Source organism: Moschus berezovskii, chromosome 25, assembly GCF_049115385.1.
Source record: "Moschus berezovskii isolate FMDL1 chromosome 25, NW_MosBer_1.0, whole genome shotgun sequence".
In the NCBI taxonomy this organism is placed as follows: Eukaryota; Metazoa; Chordata; class Mammalia; order Artiodactyla; family Moschidae; genus Moschus; species Moschus berezovskii.
The window spans coordinates 16,171,911-16,196,057 of record NC_142484.1 but is presented as its reverse complement, the minus strand read 5'-3'; the positions used below and the strand labels follow the sequence as shown (position 1 = coordinate 16,196,057).

General features: G+C 47.2%; 1 pseudogene; it reads left to right on the top strand.

The window, feature by feature from the left end:
* Nucleotides 1–353: 353 nt before the first annotated feature.
* On the top strand, nucleotides 354–547 carry LOC148773867 (translation machinery-associated protein 7 pseudogene; annotated as a pseudogene).
* Nucleotides 548–24,147: the final 23,600 nt, after the last annotated feature.

Genomic DNA, 24,147 nt, shown 5'->3' with positions numbered 1-24,147 from the left:
TAATATCTCTCATTAAAATCCTCCAGGAGGGCTTCCTTGGTGGTCCAGTGGTTAAGAATCCACATTACAATGCAGGGGATACAATTTCGGTCCCTGGTTCTGGAAATATCCCACATGCCCTGGGCGGCTAAGATCGTGTGCTGTGACTATTGAAGCCCACGTGCAGCAGGGACTGAAGACTGTGTGCCTAGAGCCTGTGCTCCGTGACAAGAGAAGCCACCAAACCATAACTAGAGAGAAGGTTGCACTAGAGAAAAGCCCATGCAGCAACGAAGATCCAGTACAGCCATAAATTAAAAAAAAAAAAAAATTGTATATAAAAAAAATCACCGGGGGAAGGGGCAGCATGTGCCATGTCGGGCTAAAAAGGTGGCAAGAAGAAGCCCCTGAAGCAGCCCAAGAAGCAAGGCAAGGAGATGGATGAGGAAGATAAGGCATGCAAGCAGAAACAGAAGGGGGAGCTGAAGAAACTTGAGGAGCTCAAAGTGAAGGCCAGGGGAAAGGCCCTCTGGCCACGGGTGGAATTAAGAAATCTGGCAAAAAATAAGCTGTTCCATGGACCTGAGACAGTGATGACCCTTAGTTCCATTCCTGTACAAACATCGGCATTCCCTACCATAACAGCTTTTGCACCCTCTAGCTAGGATGAAATGTTGTCTTGGAACTTCTTGTACATTTAAGAATAAACTTTTGTAAAAAAAACAATAATCATACACTGGCTCATTTGTCTTCATTTCTTCTTAGCCATTTCTACCTTAGCTATGAGATTCATATAAACCCAGTTCAGAATCCTGCCAAAGTATATTCTTAAGTCTATGTTCTGTTCTGATTTCTGTACCACTGGAAATTAAACCAACTCATTGGAAAAAAAAAAATCTTCCAAGAGGTGTGTATGGCTGGAAGGCTGTCATCTCTTATCACTTGGCTCTTTTTGTTCCTTGCCCAGGGCCAGTCGACAGTGACACAGTTGAGTTGGAATATTGACCCCAGGCTCATTTTCTTTCTACCATATCATGACTCTCCTCAGTGTGCGGACCGAGGCAGTGGCTTCTGGATGGTTCTGTGAACTCAGTTATGCATCAGGAGGCTGAGGCTATGGGGGACAAGACAGCCTTGCCAAGTTCAAATGAGCAAAGAATGTGCAGACATTCTAACAACAAGAGCAGCAGGTCCTCCAGATTCTGGTGGGGGAGGGCCACACCAAGTCCCCTGCACCCCACATGATGCCGTGTCTCCTTCCACCAGGAACATGGTCATGGCCATGCCCCATGGACTGCAGCATGCCAGGCTTTCCTGTCCTTTAACATCTCCGGGAGTTTGCTTAAACTCATGTCCATTGAGTGGATGATGCCATCCAACCATCTCATCCTCTGCCACCCCCTTCTCCTCTTGCCTTCAGTCTTTCCCAGCATCAGGGTCTTTTCCAATGAGTTGGCTCTTTGCATCAGGTGGCCAAAGTATTGGAGCTTCCACTTCAGAATCAGTCCTTCCAATGAATATTCAGGGTTGATTTCCTTGAGGGTTGGCTGGTTGGATCTCCTTGCAGCCCAGGGGACTCTCAAGAGTCTTTTCCAGCACCACAGTTTGAAAGCATCAAGTCTTTGGCGCTCAGCCTTCTTTATGGTCCAACTCTCACATCTGTACGTGACTACTGGAAAAACCATAGCTTTGACTATACAGACCTTTAGACATCCTAACAGAGGCAGAAGAGGTCTAAATGATTTTCACCTTAACTCCTTCTTTACAAGGAGAGGAATCTGAAATCCAGAGGTGACATAGGGCTTCCTCGCTTTCTTCCCCTTGCCCCAACTCGCCTGTAGTTCACCCTGCCCTTACCTTTAGGTGTAATGGCTTTAAAGCTACCTCTCCTCTTCCTAAACTTCTTATAAGAGAAAGTGTTTTTAAGCTCGTACAGAAGATGATCCAGACACCTCTAAATCTCTAAGACAGGACACGCTATCCTAGTATCAGTAAAGTCTTTCCATCTCACTTTTATTTGTTGCTATATTTCCTAAACTTTTCCAGTAAATAGAAAAGGGATCCCACCCTTATGTATTAAAAAAAAAAAAAAACAACAAGTGAAGGATACTAAAAAATTCTTTTTGCCTGAATTGGGTCTTCATTGCTGCTCACAGTCTTTCTCTAGTTATGGCGAGCTGGGTCTACTCTCTTGCGGTACGCGGACTTCTCATTGTGAAGGCTTATCTTGTTGCAGGGCACTTTCTCTAGGGTATGCAGGCTTCAGGAGTGTGGCACATGGGCTTAGTAGCCCTGGCATGTAGAATCTTCCCAGACCAGGGATTGAACATGTGCCCTCTGCGGTCCCTTGTTGAGGTTAACACATGAGAGCTTCCTTGCTCATAAGCCATCTAGCTGCTTAACCACCTAAAGTCAAATGAAGGTCGTTCGTTAGTCCCTTGGAGAATTGACTCTGCCTAATGACAGAAAGGTAATATCTTTAAAAGCTTTCTCTTTTATTTCCTGCCAAAGTTCAGGTTGATTTATAGGCTAGATCCAGCCTGGGCTTCTGGCACCCAAGCCTGTCAAAGAGGAAAACTGGCACAAGACCTTCGGGACTTCCTGACGGTCCAGTCGTTAACACTCCTTGCTTCCAGTGCAGGGGACCCAGGCTCAATCCCTGGTCAGGGAACTAGATCTCACGTGTTACAACTAAGAGTCCACATGCTGCAACTAAAAATCCTGTGTGCCACAACCCACTACAGCAAAAAAAAAAACAAACCCAAAAAACAAAAAAAACACATAGAGACCCTCGTAGGTGGAGCTATGGAATAAAGATGCAGTGGGCGGGTCTCGGGAGCGCTCCCCAGTTTTGTACTGTGTAGTTCTCAAGACGGAGCCATGAGCATCTTGAACAGCATCTGAGAAACTGCTAAGATGCCAAGCTAAAAATACCACAGAGCAGCGCAATCAAGGAGAAACACAGAGCTGGGCATGACTCCCCTGGAAGGTGTGAGACTCAAGCAGGGGCCAGCCTGCTGTGCACAACTCGGGCTCTCATTGAGGGGCCGCCCTGGGACTCAGCCTGATGGAGAGTGAAGGGACAGATGCTTCTGGCTTTAGACCCTTTTATTGTTGAATCAGGTAGTTGTCATGTACATGAGTGTCTCACCAGCACCTACCATGTGCCTAGAACTGAAAGTGGAGAACACACCACTCCTTGAGGACATGAACTTTGAAACCTGTTGTTGTCACCCTTGGTGACAAGTGTAACTTGGCTTTTGTGGCTTCTGGCTCTCTGCATCCTAGTTTCAGGATCTACTTCTTCTAACACTTAATCATGTGTCCCTGATGAATATTTTCTCTAGTCTGCTTCTACGAACAGTCTGTTCCTGATTATCAGGAACATTTTACCATCCGCGCAGCGCCCCCTCCCCCAACCACTGCCAGGGGCTCCATCAGCAGTTTAATGGTCTCTGGGCAGCAGGACCCACTTCCCTTAACCTTTTTGCTGGAGCTATGGCCAAATCTATAGGCCCCTGCTCAAATGGCTCTTAACTTGAGAAGGGAGGGGTGGAGGGGGCGGACAGGTGAGTAGGGGGCAGTCTTGCTCCCCATATTTTAAAATGACAACTGTTATTTGAGACAAAGCCTTGTCTTTGAGGGATCAGTAGTCTATAGACAGATGTCCTGCTGTGGGCAACCATCCACAGGACACAAAGAGCAAACTTGAAACAAGTAACAGGAGGTATTAGCATTTCTACCTTGCACAGATCAAGGTAAGCATGTTTGCACTCTGATATAATTTGGTTACTCTGTCCCTGGCTGTTCCAGCAGGAAACGCTCCCTCCCTCATATCCTAAATTATTTTTGAAGACTGTTCCTTTTAGAGGACAGATGTGCAGGGCCATGCCCCCTTCTGGCTGTAGCATCTTGCCGCTGACTTGTCATTTGAGAGATGGATGGAGCAAGAGGTCATGAGGTGACTCAAGAGAGCATGAGTGCTATTGAAGAACTTTCGGGCAGGTTTTCAAAAATGTAAAATACCTGTTTTCACTTGTCCAGCCTTGACTCATTTGTTTAACTTTCCTTGTGAGTGCTGTATGGACACAGGCACACAGGGCGCATGGCCTTACAAGCAGACACTCGAGTTTACCTTGGAGATAAGTAGATTCTGGTTTGCCTAAAAACTCTGAAGGGCTTCAAGTTTTGTGGATGGAGAAATAGTAAGTTCCTTAGTGGCTGGAACCCAGGGCACTGAAGCAGCCCTGCTTTTCCTGGAGCCAAGATCCCCAAGATCCCCTGTGGGTTCCTCGGCACAGTGGGGGGCAGTGAGCAGGTGAGGATGGATGTGGTCGGCTCCCACCAATCATCCTCCCTGAAGTTTTGCTCTTTGGGAAATTCCTATAAGTACCAGAGCACCTTGAACAGTAGTCAGATTGATAACGGAGCCCTGCAGAGTCCTGCACACTGAACCCCAGCCACGGCAGCCGCCGTGAGAAAACAGGTGTGCGTTTGGGGCTCTGCTGCAGGGTGTTACTAGAGAGGGGAGGACTCAGTGGCTAAGCCCCTCCCAAGGAGTCTACGGTGACTGTCGGGGGAGGCTGGGGGGCTTTTCCGGGCAACTAACACAGGTCTGTAAGCTGTCCTTGTGCTGAGCCAAGGCTCAGGGAATCTGCTTTCTCTGCATCTCCACTCTTCCCCTGGCAGATCCCCTGTTTGCATAATGTGATCTTGGCCAGATTTGCCGTATCCTGGCGGGGATCCCGACACCTACCTCACCTTCCTTGGGCCCTCAAGGACGTTGGAGCCAGGAGAGACGCTCACCTGAGGGGGTGCAAAGTCAGAGGTCTCTGCAGCCTTGTCCTGTCAAATGACATCACTCCATGGGCCCGGCTGCCCTTCCTTCTCAGTGAGCCTTTCCTGCCCCTGGTTCTCCCTTGAGGGACAAAGCATCTGAGCACATGGGCCCTGATTTTTATTACTCACCAGGGTGAAGGGCTGGTGACTCAGACAGTAAAGAATCTGCCTGCAACGCAGGAGACCCTGGGTTCGATCCCTGGGTTGGGAAGATCTCCTGGAGGAGGGCATGGCAACATACTCCAGTATTCTTGCCTGGAGAATTCCATGGACAGAGGGTCCTGGTGTGCTACAGTCCAGGCATGGGGTGGCGAAGAGTTGGACATGACTGAGTGACTAACATTTACAGTTTCAGGGTGAAAGGGGTCAATCACAACAGAGACCTCTGGGCTCAGATTCATTGCCCCGCGGAGCTGGGGGCCCGGGCTCACGGCAGCTCTCTGGTGGCTGGACAGAGAGTGAAGCACTGCTGGGCAGCTTCTCCTCGCCTTTGGAGGCCAGCTTTGTCACTGTCACTCTGCCAGCCCCTGGGTGCCCAGTCGGAAACTGCAGAGGAACCGAGGCCTGTGCTTACACTGCTCTCTCCTAGGGGAGCCAGCTGCCATGCCAGGAGGATGTGGAGCAGCCCCAGGCAGAGGTCTCCCCGGGACAAGCTCCGGCCAGAAACCTGGGGAACTTTGCCAGGGTGATTGAGCCACTTGGAGGTGGGTCCGCCAGCTCCAGTCAAGCCTGCAGTGATACTGCCCAGCCTGACACCTTCCTGCAGCCTCGTGAGATACCCTGAGCAGGGACCTTCCAGCAGAGCCACTGTCCGCTTCTTCCTGGGTTCCACAAACTGTGTGGAACTATATATGCTTATTGTTTCAGTCTCTGGAACATGTTCCAAACACTCTGGGACTGATCCCATCAACACTTCCTCCAGACACCCCAGGACTGACCTCATCAATTTGTGTTTCAGACACAAGGGCTGACCTCATCAAGCCATTTCCTAACACCCCAGTATTGACCTCATCAAGCCTTTCTCCAGACACCCAGGAATGACCTCATCAAGCCTTATTACAGACACCTGAGGATTGATCTCATAAAGTCTTTTCCCAGAAATCTTGTGAATGACCTCACCGAACCTTTTTCCAGGCTCCCCAGGACTGACCTTATCAAGGAGTCATCGAGGCACTCCAGAACTGACCTTCTCAAGGCCTTTTCCTGAAACCTCAGGACCTATGTCGCAGGTCCCCAGCTGCAAACTCTAACTCCTCCCAGTAGCTGATTTCCTCAGCTCCCATAAGGACAAGACCATCTAAGAAAGAAGAAATAAGACTGTTACCAACCAGGGTCCTTGGACTCTTTAATCAATAGGAATTGATCAGAAGGCAGAGGACCGAATTCAGGGAAGGTTTAATAAAGCAGGGGCCTCTGCTGCAGCAGCAGAGAGAGAGGAAACAAGTAACAGGTGTCCTTACTGTTTCCTGAGGTGCTGAGTTGCTCCCTTAATTAGGGTGGGGTTCGGGGTTGTTCCAGGGGTCATGCTGGCATGAGGATTAGGTGGTCTGCCTGCCCCCTTGTTGGTAATGTGTGCAGGGATCAGGCACAGAACCCTGCTTTCGCCCCTGGCACCTCGGAAGAGGCAGCTGGGTTTTGGCTCTCTGTATCTTGTTGAGAATTTGCCCGGACTGTGTATGAAGTTATTTTTAGTCCCTTATAGTCTTTTTGTATCTGTTGCTTGGGAAGAAGTTTGTGCAGGTGCAAACACTTCACAAAGGGCCCAGGTCCCAGCTTGTCTTAAAACCAGAATTTACTCCATGGCAAGTGTGCTGCTTAGATAGCTGCATTTAAACTTGATGGCGACCTTGTGAGAGGCAAGCTGTTATCATCCCCGTTTACAGGCTTCCCTGGTGGCTCACATGGTAAAGAATCTGCCTGCAATGCTGGAGACTGGGATTCAGTCCCTAGGTTGGGAAGATCCCCTGGAGAAGGGAATGGCAACCCACCCTAGTATTCTTGTCTGGAGAATCCTGTGAACAGAGGACCCTGGCTGGTGACTGTCCACGGGGTTGTGAAGAGTCGGATACAACTGAGGGAGATGAGAACAGGGTCCATTCTCTTCAGCAACGTGCCAGGCTCACAAAACAAGGACATGCCAGACCATCACTGAGAGCAGTGCTGCCTGCTTCCAGGCCTTCTGTTACCAAACACAAATCCTTGTGTCCAACAGGTCCCAAGGATGTGCAGCATCAGCAGCAGAGACCAGAAATGCTGTTAAAGGACCCACAGACCCTCGAACTCCTGGAAGGTGAATAGCAAAGTGGTTTTTTAAAGCCAGGAGAGGGAGGGGTGGTGCAGGGTTGTATCAGCTGTGCACAATTCTAACTGACTTATGGCGAGGTTAGGGCTTCCCTCATATCTCAGTTGGTAAAGAATCCACCTGCAATGCAAGAGAGCCCAGTTCGATTTCTAGGTCGGGAAGATCCGCTGGAGAAGTGATCGGCTACCTACCTACTCCAGTGTTCTTGGGCTTCCTTGGTGGCTCAGCTGGTAAAGAATCTGCCCGCAATGCGGGAGACCTGGGTTTGATGCTGGGTTGGGAAGATCCCTTGGAGAAGGGAAAAGGCGATCCACTCCAGTATTCTGGGCTGGAAAATTCCATGGACTGTATAGTCCGTGGGGTCTCAAAGAGTTGGATACGACTGAGTGATTCTCACTTCACTATGGTGAGGTTATAGGGCAGAGTCACAGGTGTTAGCATTATCAATCCTCAGCCTCTGGGAGGCCTGGGGGCTATGAACTCTTCGTTGTTAAGAAGTTCATTTCTTCCATTTGGTGGTGGTTTTAGCGTCTGAAAAACAGCTCAGGAAAAGTGCAGCAGACACTGTTATCTGAGTACATCAGAGAGGAAATGAGGGGGGAGGGGTCTGTCCCAGGAATCCCCATGGGGTCCTGCTTGGTTACATCCCCACTACTATTATTCACAGAATCCAAGATTGGGAAGTGACTTCGGAATTTCTAGAAGAGCTCCTTTAACACACTTGAGGAAGTGGAGACTAACAGGTCTTGAGACTGATAGAATAGATTGGTTTTGGACTTCTGGTGTTTTTCTTTTCACATCACCATTGGAGGATAAGATCTGCTGTGTTTGTCCCCCACAACTCCTGGACGACTACTCAGGGTTCATGAGGACTTGGACGAGTGACAGAGTTGTAATCCACATCCTGAAGACCTCCTACTTTTTAAAATAAGCCTAAATATCAGACTATTGAGAATGGAGGAAGACAGCATTTTCATTTCCTGGCTGCCCTGTGTGCCAGTGGGAAGGTGCACCTGGTTCCATGAGAGCCATCCCGCTGTCCCCGGAGGGGCTGAGGATCAGCCAGGTAGCTTCGCAGGCAGAGGAGTTGCTCAGGAGGATCACAGCCAATTCTGAGGTCTTCTCTGATAATAACACCAGTTTAATTATAGTCCCGAGTGTAAATTCCAGTTTGCTTATATTTCTTGTATGTTTCATTTCAAATGTGACTTTCCAGCTCCTTCTCTCTCCTTTTTTTTTCTCTCCGTGCCATAAAATATTTGCATATTTGAATGTCAAATTCTCCAAGTGCTGGAAGCAACAGGCCCTGGTATGTTCTTGAGTTATTTTGTACAGCAGCATCTGTCTTGTTTCAGCAGCCACCAGAACTGAGAAATGACCCAAGAGCAGCCTGCCAGGAAGAGGGAGGGTGGGATCCAAGTGGGAGGGGGGTTCCCTCTGAAACGGAGCCCATCGGGACTGGAGCCCTGCTAGTCCAGGCAGCTTCAGAACAGAGGTTTCCCCAGCTTATTTTTATTTATTCATTTTAAAAGAAAGGCAGATTACCAGAGGAAACAAATACTGAATGACTACAGAATGTATCTTTGGAACTTGCTAGACTAATTACTAAAGCTCCAAAATCACTTTAAGAGCAACACATTTTGTTTTGCAATACACATTCTTGTTGCCAAGAATTTTGGGGGGGAATTTCAATCAGAGTCCATCTCAAACTGGATTGGTGATGCCGGAGAAGTGGCATTAGGAGGGAATACTCTCAATAGGACAGCCTCTTTCAGGGAGTTTCCTGACTTTTTTCTGTATACACATGCAATATTTCCTGCCATATCCTTGGGCAAGAAATGTCACAGCGGTGATTTCAGGCCTCTAAATGTGAATGAGAGCTCCCCAAAGGGGACACAATGCCTGTGATCCAGCAGATGCCACCTGCCCCCCCCTCCTGCCACCCCTCCCTCCCCACAGTGATTGTTAAGGAGCTGGGGTTGGGGGGGGGGCGGTAATGCAAGAAGCAGCCATCTGCCACACCTTCCACTCCTTGTGGTGAACAAGGCATTAAGGATGTAAACAATTAAGAAACAGGATTTGACCCCAGATAGTATTCTTAGGCTTTGCTGGTGGCTCAAATGGGAAAGAATCCACCTGCAATCCAGGAGACCTGGGTTCAATTCCTGGGTTGGGAAAGTCCCTTGCAGGAGGGCATGGCAACCCACTTCAGTATTCTTGCTGGAGAATCCCAAGGACAGAGGAGACTGGTAGGGAGGAGAGACAGAGTACAGCCCGTGGGGTTGCAAAGAGTCGGACCCGACTGAGTGACTAAGCACAGCACAGCTGAGGTGCATGTGAAGGGAAGGAATTCAGTGAGCACAGAGGCTTGCATCTTCCCACATATAGAAGAACGCTAAATGCCTTAGCTCGATATCTGGCTTTCTTTATTACTTAACAATAATATTAGATGTTCAAACTGCCTACCCGCTTTGTTGAAACTTGTATATAGCCTGGTTATATGTAACCATTCAATACCATGGTAATCCAAGTCTATGCCCCAACCATTAATGCTGAAGAAGCTGAAGTTGAATGGTTCTGTGAAGACCTACAAGACCTTCTAAAACTAACACCAAAAACTAACACCTTTTAGAACTAACACAAAAAAACCACTAACACCATCATAGGGGACTAGAATGCAAAAGTAGGGAGTCAAGAGGTACCTGGAGTAACAGGCAAGTTTGGCCTTGGAGTATAAAATGAAGCAGGGCAAAGGATAACAGAGTTTTGCCAAGAGAATGCATTGGTCATAGCAGATACCCTCTTCCAACAACACAAGAGAAGACTCTACACATGGACATCACCAGATGGTCAATACCAAAATCAGATTGATTATATTCTTTGGAGCCAAAGAGGGAGAAGCTCTTTAAAGTCAGCAAAAACAAGACCAAGAGCTGACTGTGGCTCCTACTGCAAAATCATGAACTCCTTATTTCAAAATTCAGACTTAAATTGAAGAAAAGTACGGAAAACCACTAGGCCATTCAGGTATGACCTAAATCAAATCCCTTACGATTATACAGTGGGAGTGACAAATAGATTCAAGGGATTAGATCTGATAGAGTGCCTGAAGAACTATGGACAGAGGTTCGTGACACTGTACAGGAGGCAGGGATCAAGACCATCCCCAAGAAAAAGAGATGCAAAAACGCAAAATGGTTGTCTAAGGAGGCCTTACAAATAGCTGTTAAAAGAAGAGAAGCTAAAGGCAAAGGAGAAAAGGAAAGATATACCTATTTGAATGCAGAGTTCCAAAGAATAGCAAAGAAAGATAAGAAAGCCTTCCTTAGTGATCAATGCAAAGAAGCAGAGGAACAGGAAAGACTAAAGATCTCTTCAAGAAAATCAGAGATACCAAGGGAACATTTCATGCAAAAATGGGCACAATAAAGGACAAAAATGGTATGGACCTAACAGAAACAGAGGATATTAAGAAGAGGTGGCAAGAATACACAGAAGAACTATAGAAAAAAAAGATCTTCATGACCCAGATAACCATGATAGTGTGATCACTCACCTAAAGCCAGACATCCTGAAATGTGAAGTCAAGTGGGCCTTAGGAAGCATCACTAAGAACAAAGCTAGTGGAGGAGATGGAATTCCAGTTGAGTTATTTTAAATCCTAAAAGATGCTGCTGCTAAAGTGTTGCACTCAATATGCCAGCAAATTTGGAAAAGTCAGCAGTGGCCACAGGACTGGAAAAGGTCAGTTTTCATTCCAATCCCAAAGAAAGGCAATGCCAAAGAATGCCTGAACTACCACACAATTACATTCATCTCACATGCTACCAAAGTAATGGTCAAAATTCTCCAAGCCAGGCTTCAACAGTACGTGAAATGAGAACTTGCAGATGTTCAAACTGGATTTAGAAAAGGCAAAGGAACCAGAGATCAAATTGCCAACTTTTGTTGGATCATCGAAAAAGCAAGACAATACCAGAAAAACATCTACTCTGCTTCACTGACTACGCCAAAGCCTTTTACTGTGTGGATCACAATGAACTGTGGAAAATTTTTCAAGAAATAGGACTATCAGACCACCTTTCCTGTCTCCTGAGATGCAGATCAAGAAGCAACAGTTAGCACTGTACAAGAAACAACAGACTGGTTTCAAATTGGCAAAGGAGTACTTCAATGATGTATATTGTCATCTTGCTTATTCAGCTTCTATGCAGAGTACATCATGTGAAACGCTAGGCTGGATGAAGCACAAGCTGGAAGCAAGATTGCCGGGAGAAATGTCAATAACCTCAGATATGCTGATGACACCACCCTTATGGCAGAAAGCGAAGAACTAAAGAGCCTCTTGATGAAAGTGAAAGAGGAGGGTGAAGAAGTTGCTCTACAGCTCAACATTCAAAAAACTAAGATCATGGCATCTGGTCCCATCACTTCCTGGCAAATAGATGGGGAAACAATGGAAACTGTGAGAGACTTTATTTTGGGGGGCTCCAAAGTCACTGCAGATGGTGACTGCAGGCATGAAATGAGAAGATGCTTGCTCCTTGGAAGAAAAGCTATGACCAACCTAGACAGCATACTAGAAAGCAGAGACATTACTTTGCCAACAAAGGTCCGTCTAGTCAAGGCTATGGTTTTTCCCGTGGTCATGTATGGATGTGAGAGTTGGACTGTGAACAAAGCTGAGTGCTGAAGAATTGATGCTTTTGAACTGTGGTGTTGGAGAAGACTCTTGATAGTCCCTTTGACTGCAAGAAGATCGAACCAGTCCATCTTAAAGTAAATCAGTCCTTATGCTGAAGCTGAAACTCCAATATTGTGGCCACCAATGCAAAGAACTGACTTTTGGAAAAGACCTCAAGGCTGGGAAAGATTGAAGGCAAGAGAAGGGAACGACAGAGGATGAGATGGTTGGATGGCATCACTAGACTCAATGGACTTGAGTTTGAGCAAGCTCCAGGAGTTGGTGATGGACAGGGAAGCCTGGGGTGCTGCAGTCCATGGGGTCACAAAGAGTCAGATCTGACTGAGCAACTGGACTGAACTAATAAAGCCTGACTCCCTCTCCTGACTCCTAGGAGCAGTTTTCTCAGAGCTATTGAGATGTCATCTCCCAGGCTCCTAAACATTCCCACCAAATAAAATAACTCCGCTTTCTGGTTGTGACTTTATTTTTAGTCAACATATAGAATGATGTCGGGAAAACTTTTGTACAGTATTTTCTCAGAGCTTTAAACAGCTTCCTTTGGAAATGATGCCTCTGTTTAAGCAATTAAAATAATAATTTCTTACATGTACCAAGTGAAACCTGGTATCATCCTCACAGTGCCTCTAGGCGGTAGGCATCCTTTTTGTTGTTGTTTAGTTGCTAAGTCACATCTGACTCTTTGTGACCCTATGGACTGTAGCCAGGTTCCTTTGTCCATGGATTTCCCAGGTAAGAATACTGGAGTGGATAGCCATTTCCTTCTCCAGGGGGTCTTTCCCACCCAGGGATTGAACCTATATCTCTAGCATTGGCAGGTGGATTCTTTACCACTGCTGCTGCTGCTGCTGCTAAGTCACTTCAGTCGTGTCCGACTCTGTGTGACCCCATAGACGGAAGCCCACCAGGCTCCCCCGTCCCTGGGACTCTCCAGGCAAGAACACTGGAGTGGGCTGCCATTTCCTTCTCCAATGTGTGAAAGTGAAAAGTGAAAGGGAAGTCGCTCAGTCATGTCTGACTTGTAGCGACCCCACGGACTGCAGCCCACCAGGCTCCTCCGCCCATGGGATTTTCTAGGCAAGAGTACTGGAGTGGCTTGCCTTTGCCTTCTCCGTCTTTACCACTGAGTCACCTGTAAAGCCCAGGAAACCCTTGTTACCGCATCTACAGGTGAGAAAGTTGAGGCTCAGTGAAGATACTTTTCCAAGGCTATACAACAGGAAATGGTGGAGATGACTTGGTTGGAGATTGCTTGCACTTACTGTGCTCATTGTATTACTATTATTTGTAAAGAGACCATGACAGCAACATCTGCCCATATAATATCCTGATGTTTGATGCTCAGACCGTGAATTTTCTAGAGATCTTCCTGATAATTTCCAGAAAATATGTTTTTCCCCTGAACATTTGATCAAGGAAATAGGACTCTGGCTTAAACTCAGAAATGTGACTGCTTCAAAACCACACTTGCTAGAAACATTTGTTTATTTAATGAAAATGTATTCAGCACCTACTGTGTGACTGTGATCACCACTGGGGAAATGATCCTGCAGAGGTAGAGCTGTTCTAGAAATTCATCTTGTAGTAGGGACTACCATGAAGAGGTCCAGATGGGCTAGACCTCTGTTCTGTCTCTCATCAGTCTTATATCCTGATGGTAGATGATCTCGGAGTCTAATAGGTGACCTAGTTCATCTAAGCATTCACTCATTCAATTGTTCATGTAATTCATATGTATTTAGTATCTAGTATGTGCCAGGGGCGTAAGTCAGGTACAGTTCCCGTTCTCATTGAATCTAGAGGCCAATGACAAATAGCAACATATAAACATGTAAAAACACAAATCATGACTTACAAGCCCTAGGGGTTGGGGACATCTGTGAGGAATCCTCGAGCTTGGGGGCTGCTCTCTGGTTGTGGAGGTTAGTGAGGTGGTGCAAGGCAGCCAAATCCGGCTTGCTCTCCAGGCTGAGGGCCCGCATGGCCAGCACCACCCAGCGTGGATGCCTCTTCCTCATTTTCGCAGTTGCACATTGGTGTGGCAGGTGACCTCGAGGAGGTGCCAGTAGGTGTGTGGCAGGGTGACAGGAGGGTGGCATGGATAAGTGTGAATGGGCTTGGAGCGGGGCCTCGTCAGCTTCACATGGCTTCAGGACTCAATCTCAGGGTGCGAGAATCCATAGAAGCTTCAAGCAGGGTTTGTATTTTTGAAAGCAATCTCCATCTTTGGCTGTTTCGCAGTGTGTGCACCCCTAGTCTCCCCACAACCTCTGGAAGTTACTATTCCCTCATTTCGATAATGGGGTTTAAAACTATGTTCCAAAGCTTTTTAAAAGCTTTTGACAAAGGGACACAGTCAAGTTCCCGTGAGCGCCTTGCTGGTGGCCTGTGCGCAGAGCGGTCATAGGGGCCAAGGTTCAGGGCTTCTTCTGGTGCCCTTCTGAGAGGCTGCATTGTCACCGCTCCTCCTGTGGGCATGCGGAGGACTCCCATCTCACAGTGAGGACAGCCGAGGCACAGAGGAGCTGAGTGCCCAGGCCACCCAGCGGGTCAGAGGAGGAACCTGAATCTGGTGGCCTGGCTCCGAACGACGATGCTGGAGGGGGTGGCTTGAGTTCTGCTGACCAGACTCCCCGTTTGCCCTAAAGACTCCTGTTTCCTGTTTGGAATAAGAACTGTTCCGATTCAAAGAAGGTCATGGGAATTGACTGGGTCTGTGCATTGGCCCCTCCAACATCTGTCCCTCCATCAGAGCTGGAGACTTAGCAAAACTGTGGGAAGTACCGGACCCCATCATCCTCAACGCTGGTGTGTACGTCTGTGTATGCGTGTGTGTTTTACACCCCCTCCTTTGCAGGCAGTCACCAGAGGATGTGACGTGGCTGAAAGCTCCTTTAACTTGAGAAAACTACAGAAGATGAAGCTTTACACAAGCTGACACCTCTGTTATATTTTAGTATCTATTTTGTATGAACAGGGCATTTGGAGACCTGCAGCGTTCTTGCCGACATCTCTGCAGGTACAGTCTGTCCTGAAAGGTATTTCCTCTGGCTTCAGGCCTGGCTGGGAGGGATAAAGTGGAGCCCCTGGGGACGGGGACATCTGGGCTGCATCTCAGGTCACTGGAGCCTGTGGCTTTGCCCATCAGGACGTGGCTGTCACTTTCTCCTTGCCTGCCTGGGCCACTTCGAAGCCTGGCAGGCCTTGTTCCATGATAGGAGGAATAGACAGACAGGCGGGACCTGGTACAGCTCAGGAGGGACCTGGAGCTCAGGTGGCTGAGTGCGGGTCAAGGGGTGACGTGGTCAAGGTGTACTACATGATGAATTGACTTACACAACCTTTAAAGTCAGTCACATCTCAGTAAAGCTGGAAAAATAAATATCTTCTGGAGAAAAAAAAAAATGAAATGAGGTTAGGGACTACAGCAGTTAGAAAGACATAAATGGGCTGTGAAAGTAGGAAACATCTTAGATCCTTAGACCCAAGGTTCTGACCCAAGCCGCTGAGCCCTGGTCCTGGTGCTCAGCTCGCTTGGGGAGGGTCAGAGTGGAACCCCTGGACACATGTCCAGAGAGGAGGCGACTGCCTTGCTGCTGTGTCTAAATTCAACCTGTTTCTGTCAGATCTGTCGGCAGAATGCCACCACCTTCTCAGGTACAGCCAGGAAGTAGGAACCTGCAGTTCCCAGGGGGAGACTTTGAGGGGCTGGGCCCAGCTCTGTAAACAAGTGGGTGATTTTTCATTAAAAATGGCTCAGGCCTCTGGTTTCTCACCCACCTCTGAATTCCTTACCCCAGCTCAATTTCTAGACAGACTAGTCCTGCCCTGAAAGTTCCTTCCTTGAGCCCAAGATGCAGACTGACACAGCCCTGCCCACCTGTCTCTCAAATTGGGGGTGAAGAACAGGCCTGGGGGTGGCAGCTGGGTGGTGGGCAGAGAGCAGCCCTGTCTGACCAGGTGCCCAGGTCTCAAGACTGAGTCTGCAGGACTCAGCAAAAGCAAAGATTGGAAGCCTGGGTGAGGACCCTATTCCCCGCTGCCAGGTGGTGTCAACAAATATGTCAAATATCCCTGATAAAAATTTATATATCAAATGAAAACATGTAATATTTGAAAGTTAGACTACAATCTATATTACAAATTATATTATTTATTAGAGTGCATTGCTGTTGTGTGAGTTTTATCAGAAGATAATAAAACTCAGTTTGAAGGAAAATGGGGCATTTACAGATGTGATATTATTTTTTTAAGATTTTTTTTTTGATGTGGACCATTTTTAAAGTCTTTATTGAATTTGTTACAATATTGCTTCTGTTTTATATTTTGGTTTTCTTGGCTGTGAGGCATGTGGAATCTTAGCTTGCCATCCTGCAATGGAAGGCAAAGTCTTAACCATGGGACCACCAAGGAAGTCCCCTGCTATTATTTTTAATGAACAGAAATCTCAAATCCTGAGGACACTTGGCAGTTCTCTCCCTAAGCAAGGCCATAGCCAGCAGTAGAAAAAGATGCCCTGGGAGGGAGCAGTGGCTGGTTTTCTGGTTTCCCTCTTGCTTTTCTCCACTTAACATTTCCAGAGTTCCCTTTGAATAATTTCAACCATGAATCAACCAATCAAAAGGAAACAGGTTCCCACTGCTGCTGCCACTGGAGAGCAAACTGTGACAGGCAGTGACACTTGGTGACCCCCGCCTGCCTGGAGTGCTCCCTTCCCAGGAGAACCTCTCCAAGGGGTGACCCGAGGCGAAATTTGGAAACAAAAGACTTTGTCTCAGCACCTCCTTCCTTTCTGGCACCCTATTCTGGCTCCCGGCTAGTGTTTGATCTGTTTTTATGATACAATGAGAGCTGGGTAATACTGCTGTTCCATGCCTCTAGGTTTGCATATTAATAATAACATCTGTATAATGAAAGCTATGGTTTTTCCAGTAGTCCTGTAAGGATGTGAGAGTTGGACCATAAAGGAGAAGAACTGTGGTGCTGGAGAAGATTCTTGAGAGTCCCTTGGACTGCAAGGAGATCAAACCAGTCCATCCTAAAGGAAATCAACCCTGAATATTCATTGGAAAGACTGATGCTGAAACTGAAGCTCCAATACTTTGGCCACCTGATGTGAGGAGCCGACTCACTGGAAAAGACCCTGATGCTGGGAAAGATTTAAGGCGGGAGGAGAAGGGTCCGACAGAGGATGAGATGATTGGATGGCATCATCAACTCAATCGACATGAGTTTGAGCAATCTCTGGGAGATGGTGAAGGACAGGGAAGCCTGGGGTGCTGCAGTCCATGGGGTCCTGAGTCAGACATGACTGAGCGGCTGAAAAACAATAACATGTACATTTTTAACAAGAAACTTCCGGAGACTGAGCTGGACTACAGTCAGGTGAGCAATACCTGGAGCACCATCTGTGGGTGTCTGGCTGTGGAGCCGGCCGCGGGCTGTGCAGAAGGTTGTTACACCTGTCCTGCTTTGCTGGTTATCTGTCCACATGCAGCCTAGAACTTGGCTTTCAGACGTGCCGTCTGTCAGGTTAGAGGTTTGTCAATGTGCCCCTGGGACTCAGCCAACCTGATGTGCAGGGGTCCAGTGAGGACCAGGTCAAAGGTCAATCGGCACCGGGTCCTGGGCGGGTAGTCTGCTGGTCTGACCTGAGTGGGTTTGTGCAGAAGGCAGGTTGGGGTCCTGGAAACCTGAACTGAGGAGGGCTGAGGGAAACCAGGTCTAGACAGTACAGGGCTGGGCAAAGCACGGCCCACACTGTGCCCACAACTGGCCCTAGAGGGCAGCACTGGACTGGGGAGGTGAGGGGGGCCTGGGGCAGGTGGGGTCTGACATCTGGAGGCAGCTTGGGTCTGCAGGGCTCTGGGGGCAGAGCTGGTGGAGCAGAATGAGATCGAGGGGTGTCTGCAGTCAAGCAGGTTGGAGGTGAAGGGGTGCCAGCACTCCTGTGGACTGAGGCCAAAACCTGGCTATGTGAACACCTTAGTGAACATGGGTGCTGGGCCTTCACCCAGGACCCCCAGGGCATGATTGCTTTTGCTGACTGAGAGCCTGCCCCTCCCTTCCCCCATGGGTGGGAGGCCTTATTCTACTTTGAATTGTACATGCCAAGCACAGAGTCTGGCTCATTATAAATTCCTAGTCTAGCTCTAATCAGTACTTACTGAGCTCCCACTGTGTTCTGGGAATATGGGGGAGAGTGACATGACAATCCTGCCCCCACACAAGTGGGTGGACAGCGGTGAAGCAGGACATGACGGACACGATGATTTCTGAGGGCTCTGGTGAGTAGAACAGAGAACTGGAGCATGTCCAGGTGGAGGTCAAACGGAGTAAGACCCTATTCCCCCCATGTCCTCTACCTGCCCTTTGCCTTTAGTCAAAGAATAAGTTTAATCAGGGAAATGAGAACATATAAAAACAAAGGCAAGTAGTCAGAGGAGACCAAATAATAATAATAATGTAGCCATTAAACATAGTCGAGGACCTGTAGCTCATTCTCAAGGACTATAGATAATATTCTGAGCCATGTCCTGTGAGCTGTCTTATAGATACTGAAGCACTAGGTGGAAGAAGTTAACTACATGATGACCAGACTGTATCCACAACATAAGCTGCCACAATTCTGAAAACTGGCCTCAAAGAAACGGAAACCAACGAACCCTGGAATTGAAGCTTAACTGTACCTAAAACAACCAAGATGACTCTGGTCAGACCACCAGTCTGACCAGATGACTGTCAGCTGACTGTGCTGTTTTTCTGCATGTAGCCCCCTCACTTCTGTCTATAAAAGCTCTTGCCCTACTGGTTGCCAGTGGGCGGAGAGTGGGGGCAGTCAGCCTTGGGACAGATGTCTGACACCCCTCCCCCAGTTGCCGGCGTCTGAAATAAAGCAAACATCCCTCTCCACCAACCTGGCCTGTTTATTGGGTTTTGATCAGTGAGCAGCCATACCACACTTGGGATCTGGTGGTGATACATGAAGGACAAGAAAGAAGAGCCAGGCAACCATCTGGGGCTGGGGTGGAGTTGGGTGGGATGGGGGAGGTGGCTCCAGGCACAGGAGGTAGCCAGGGCAAAATTCCTGGACAGCAGCAAGCTGGCCCAGTTTGAGTAGAAAGGAGGCCAGTGTGGCTTTGGCGGAGCTGACGAGTTTGGAGAGGTTGGCGGGCATGGATCCACCACGGCTCCTTCTTAAAGCAGTACTGTTGGCATTTGGGGTGAGGTGAGTGCGTTGTTAGATGGCATTGGGCATCTCCGGCCCTCTGTTAGCAGTGACTCATCTCCCAGGTCATTCTGACAACCAAAAATCCCCCAGTGCATTTCCACTGCCACACACTGCCTATCAGGTAATCTAAGTGTGTTCGTCAGGGTTCTCAGAGAAACAGCACCAGCCGGGTGTGTGTATAGGAGAATGTTTATCATATGGAACTGGCTCATGCAATTTACGGAGGTTGACAAGTCCCAAGATCTGCAGTCAGCCAGTTGGACCCAGGAGAGCTGATGGGTGTGAGGTCCAGTCTGAAGGCCAGCAGGTTCAAGGCCTAGGAAGAACTGATGTTTTAGTTTGAGTCCAAAGACAGGAAAAGACCACACTGTCCCAGCTCAAGGCTGTCAGGCAGGAGGAGATGCCTCAAACTTGCGGGAGGATCATCCCTTTTGTTCTGCTCAGCCCTTCAGCTGATTGTGACAGGGACAGAATGAAGAGACTAAGTAGGTGATTAATAGTTAACTGCAGTAGTGGACTGTAAGTAGAAAAATAAGGGAGACCCTGTGAAGTTAATGATTACTTGAGAAAGCAGATTTGTTTAACCACAAAACCAAGCAGGCCTGCTTAACAACAAAACCATGCCACGGAAGCACGAGACATGCCCCCAAACAATGAAACAACGTGGCATGAGACCCACATCCTGCCCAGTGGGCTCAGTAAATTAGTGATCCCTAGGACATGCTCTCTGCACACATAAAAAACAGTAAATTGTGAACCCAGCTTGACCATGCAGGAACAGAAAAGCTCCCCTGCTCATCCTGGAGGAGGAGCTGATGATGGAAGCATGATGTCTACTCAAGAAAGGCAAAGAAGGTCTTCTCCCCCTCCTCACTTTTCCTTTGATTATAAAACTGTAGCCCAGTAAGTTCTTGGGGTGTGGCATTTCTCACCCTCCTGCTTGTAAACCTCACAAGCATCCTAATCTAATAAATCACTTCTTATCTACCACGTTGCTCTTGCTGAATTCTTCTCCATGCTGAAACATAAAGGACTGTGATCCTGGAGCTCTTTGGAGCCCCCCTGAAATGACACCAATCAGTTTTAGCTGGCGACCGAGGCAAGACAGTGGTAAGATAAGAACATCTGGGGTTGTGGGTTGCCATGGGTCAGGAGTTCAGGGAGGACACTCCACCAATGACAGCCCGTTTCAGTCAGGCTGATCAACACTGAATGCCTCGGAGCTCTGAACGGGTGCCTAGGACAGGCCAGGGGAAAAAAGATATGAATGCTTAAAGACAGGGAATTGGAAGAACGTTGACAATTGGCATGGGTTGCGTGTTCTTGCCTGGAGAATCCCAGGGATGGGGGAGCCTGGTGGGCTGCCGCCTATGGGGTCACACAGAGTCGGACACGACTGAAGTGATTTAGCAGCAGCAGCAGCTATAGAAAAGTGGTATGGACATGAGGGGGCTTCCCTGTTGGCTCAGCAGTTAAGAATCCGCCTACAATACAGGAGATGCAGGAGACGCAGGTTCCATCCCTGGGTCAGGAAGATCCCCTGGAGGAGGGTATGGCAACCCCCTCCAGTATTCTTGCCTCGAGAATCCCATGGACAGAGGAGCCTGGCGGGCTACAGCCCATGGGGTCAGAAAGAGTTGGACAGGACTGAAGCAACCGAGTGTACACATGCATGGATACGTGGAAGGGATCTCATTGCTGGTGCAGGAGACAAGCAAAATGCTATAGGAGAAGGAAGAATTTCACTGTCTGCCGACTTTGGCCAGGTTCAAGTCCTGGCTGCAGACATACGTAAAAAGGTTGTAGAAAGACTTTGCTTGTGCGCATCCAACAGCAAGCCAGGGATAAAACAAGCTGCCGTAGAATGTTACAGGATTTCACTATCCATACTCTTTCACTCTGAGGTTCTCCTTCTACGCTCCACATCTGCTTCTGTTCTGTTTCTTTCCTTTTTAACTCCAGAAGATTTTTACTGCATTCACTAGAACAATTCATTCTCTCTTCTCAGTTTATTTGACAAGAAAACAGCTTAATTCTGAGACTTTTCTTCTATCCCTGATTAAAACTCAAAAGACGATGCGTTTCTCACAGGGCCTCTTGCCTTTCGAGATGGCCCACAACTCTGACTATGAAATGTGTTTCTCTCTAAACAAATAACCCTCACTTGGTTTCTTGCTGATTTTTTTCTGTGATGATACATCAAAAACCTGAACTTCATCAAGTCCTGAACCCAGGTGTGCAGTCTCAATGAAAAGACCCTGGTTTCAAGTCCTAATCTGGGTTTTATGGTTTCAGTCCTAAATTAAAAAAATTAATCTGTAGATTAAATAGTCAGGGCTATGGGAATTCCAAGACAGCCACTTGGCTCTTCCCAGCTCCCTGATAAACCCCATTTTTAAATTTACTGGATTAAAACTTTCTTGACTATAAAACTAATTCCCTCAACAAAAAAGAATGGTTAAAAATGTGTTTTTCATTTGGAGTAGATTTTACAGCTTTTAGTGACAAGGCATCTGCTTTATTGCACAAAATATACAAGCCTATGTGATCAAATAACCAGACTTATTTGACAAATCAAGCTTAATTTGGTTATATTTGGGAAAAGTGAGGGTAATTCAGTGAGACATTATTTTAATAAATATGAAATTTTAGTTTTGTTACTTGAGGTCCATATTTACTGTTTAAAACACTTTCTGAAATAGTTATTTGTTGTTATATTATTGCAAAACTTAATTGAGTTATTAAGAAGGTATTATAAGCTTGTTTCTGAAGCTGATCACTGTAATCTATCTTTGGATAAAGACCAAATGTTTATACTCTACAATGAGGGGATATATGTTTAAAAAATCATTTGAAGGACTGTGTCCCACCTAGATAAATGACCTCTTACCAGATATTCTTAAGTACACTGTGCCCCTGAGGATGTCTTGAGCCTTGATGTCAGTCTTTCCCTTACTCCAACCCTTAAAAATGCTGATCACTTCCAACTTGCAGCCAGACCAGCCCTTGCTCACTGTCAACAGTGCTGGGGACTCCTTTGTGGCAGTTTCTTGGACTTTAACACCTGGTTGGGAGACTGCTTTAGAAGGGATAGCATCTAAAGTTGTAAGTATAAATCTTAATTATATGGAAGGTTTTGACACAGGAAGAAAACTCTTGGATCATTCTTACCCCAGTGAAATCTACTATATCCTTGGAAATGGCTGCCCCAACAATGGCTATCTCACAGGCAGAAGCCAAGTCTCCAGTCGAGGCTGTTAGAGCCAGAGCCCATGCAAACCAAATGGCAGCCCAGCCCAAGAAGACCACCAGGACACCGGGTGGGGAGTGACGCTGTTGCTGACACAGATCCACAGTGGAATCACCAGATAAATGTTACTGATAGAGGTAGATGGGACCATATGATTGTTTAATAGAGGGTATAAAAAAGCTCACAATAAAGCCTGTTAATTATGGAAAAAATAAAAGAAGTCCAAGAGGGGCAGGATGAAAATCCTGCAGTTCTCCAAGGGAGATTAACAGAAGTTTTAACAAAGTATACAAATGTGGATCCCTTCTCCCCCGAGGGACAAGCCCTTTTGGTTATACATTTCATAGCCCAGTCTGCCCCAGACATCAGGCACAAAATTCAGAAAACAACTGCTGGTCCTCAGACCCCAATGAGCAATTTGTTCCAAATGGCTTATTCGATTTTCAATAATAAGGGTATGGCCAAAAGGGCTGAATGCACTCAGAGAGGTAAACAAAAGGCTCAAATGACTGCAATGACTTTGTCCACTCAGAGACCACCAAAGGAGAGCCCAGGCTTTCTGGGCTAATCTGGCCATGGTGGACCACAAGGCTCATGGGTACCCAGACAAAATCAGTGTGCCCTGCGTGGACAGAAGGGACACTGGAGGAAAGACTGATTGATGTGTCCTTTGCAAACAGCCAAGCCATTGGCAGAGGGAATGCCACAGATGCCAGTGAGTGATGGGGGCCCCGTGGCCATCGACAGTTTCACAATCAGAAGGCTGACAGGGCCCACGGCCAGAATGGCATCTATATAAGGAAGGCTGAGCTTCGGGTGGTCATTGAAATGGTGGGCCACTTGATAGAATTTCTCATATACACTGGTGCAACCTTCTTGGTTTTGAGGATTGAAAACTTTAATAACTGTAAGAAATATTTAAAGAATATTGATGCTTAATAAAGTTGTTAAGAAAACTTTAACAGTTGTAAGTAATGGGAGTGTCAGGAAAGAGACAGGAGCATACTTCCCTGAGACCCCTTTTCTGCAACATCAACAGCTGGTTCTTTCTACATTTCTCTCTCTTTGTGCCTGATTGTCCTAGTCCTTTAATGAAAGGGACTTATTAACTAAAGTAGGGGCCACTCTGTGTTTCAAGGGACAAGGAAGCCACCCTCATCACCAAATGATATTAACAGAAGAATAAAGGAACAGATTAAATCTATAACTGAGATGAAGGACTCAATAGACCCTAAAATATAAAACACTGAGTTTCTGGGCCTAACTAAACACAGATTGAGGCCTTAAGTGATCCTCTTCCACATTTGGAAACTGTTTGGGGGAAAAAAAATGGTTTGGATCTTTGAAATCTTGGTTATAATCTCTTCTAATGACTTTTCTGAGGCTTACTGCTTTATTTCTTTTAATTTATAATGCTTTGTAGACTCATCCTCTAATGCTCAACACCTAAGAGAGCTAAAAGGATGATGCTAGCCAGAATGACACGGACTAAAATTCTCCCAATAGTTGCTATTGTTCAGTTGCTCAGTCATGTCTAACTCTTTGCGACCCCATGGACTGCAGCACCACAGGCTTCCCTGTCCTTCACCATCTCCCGGAGCTTGCTCAAACTCATATCCACTGAGTCGGTGATGCCACCCAACCTTCTCATCCTCTGTTGTCCCCTTCTCCTCCTGCTTTCAGTCTTTCCCACAATCAGGGTCTTTTCCAATGAGTCGGCTCTTCGCATCAGGTGGACAAGGTATTGGAGCTTCTCCCAGTAGAGAAGGGGTAATCAGCCAGATGTTCACTCCTTCCCCAGGCAGTCTATGCCCCGTCTCAGCTGGAAGCTGCTAATGATT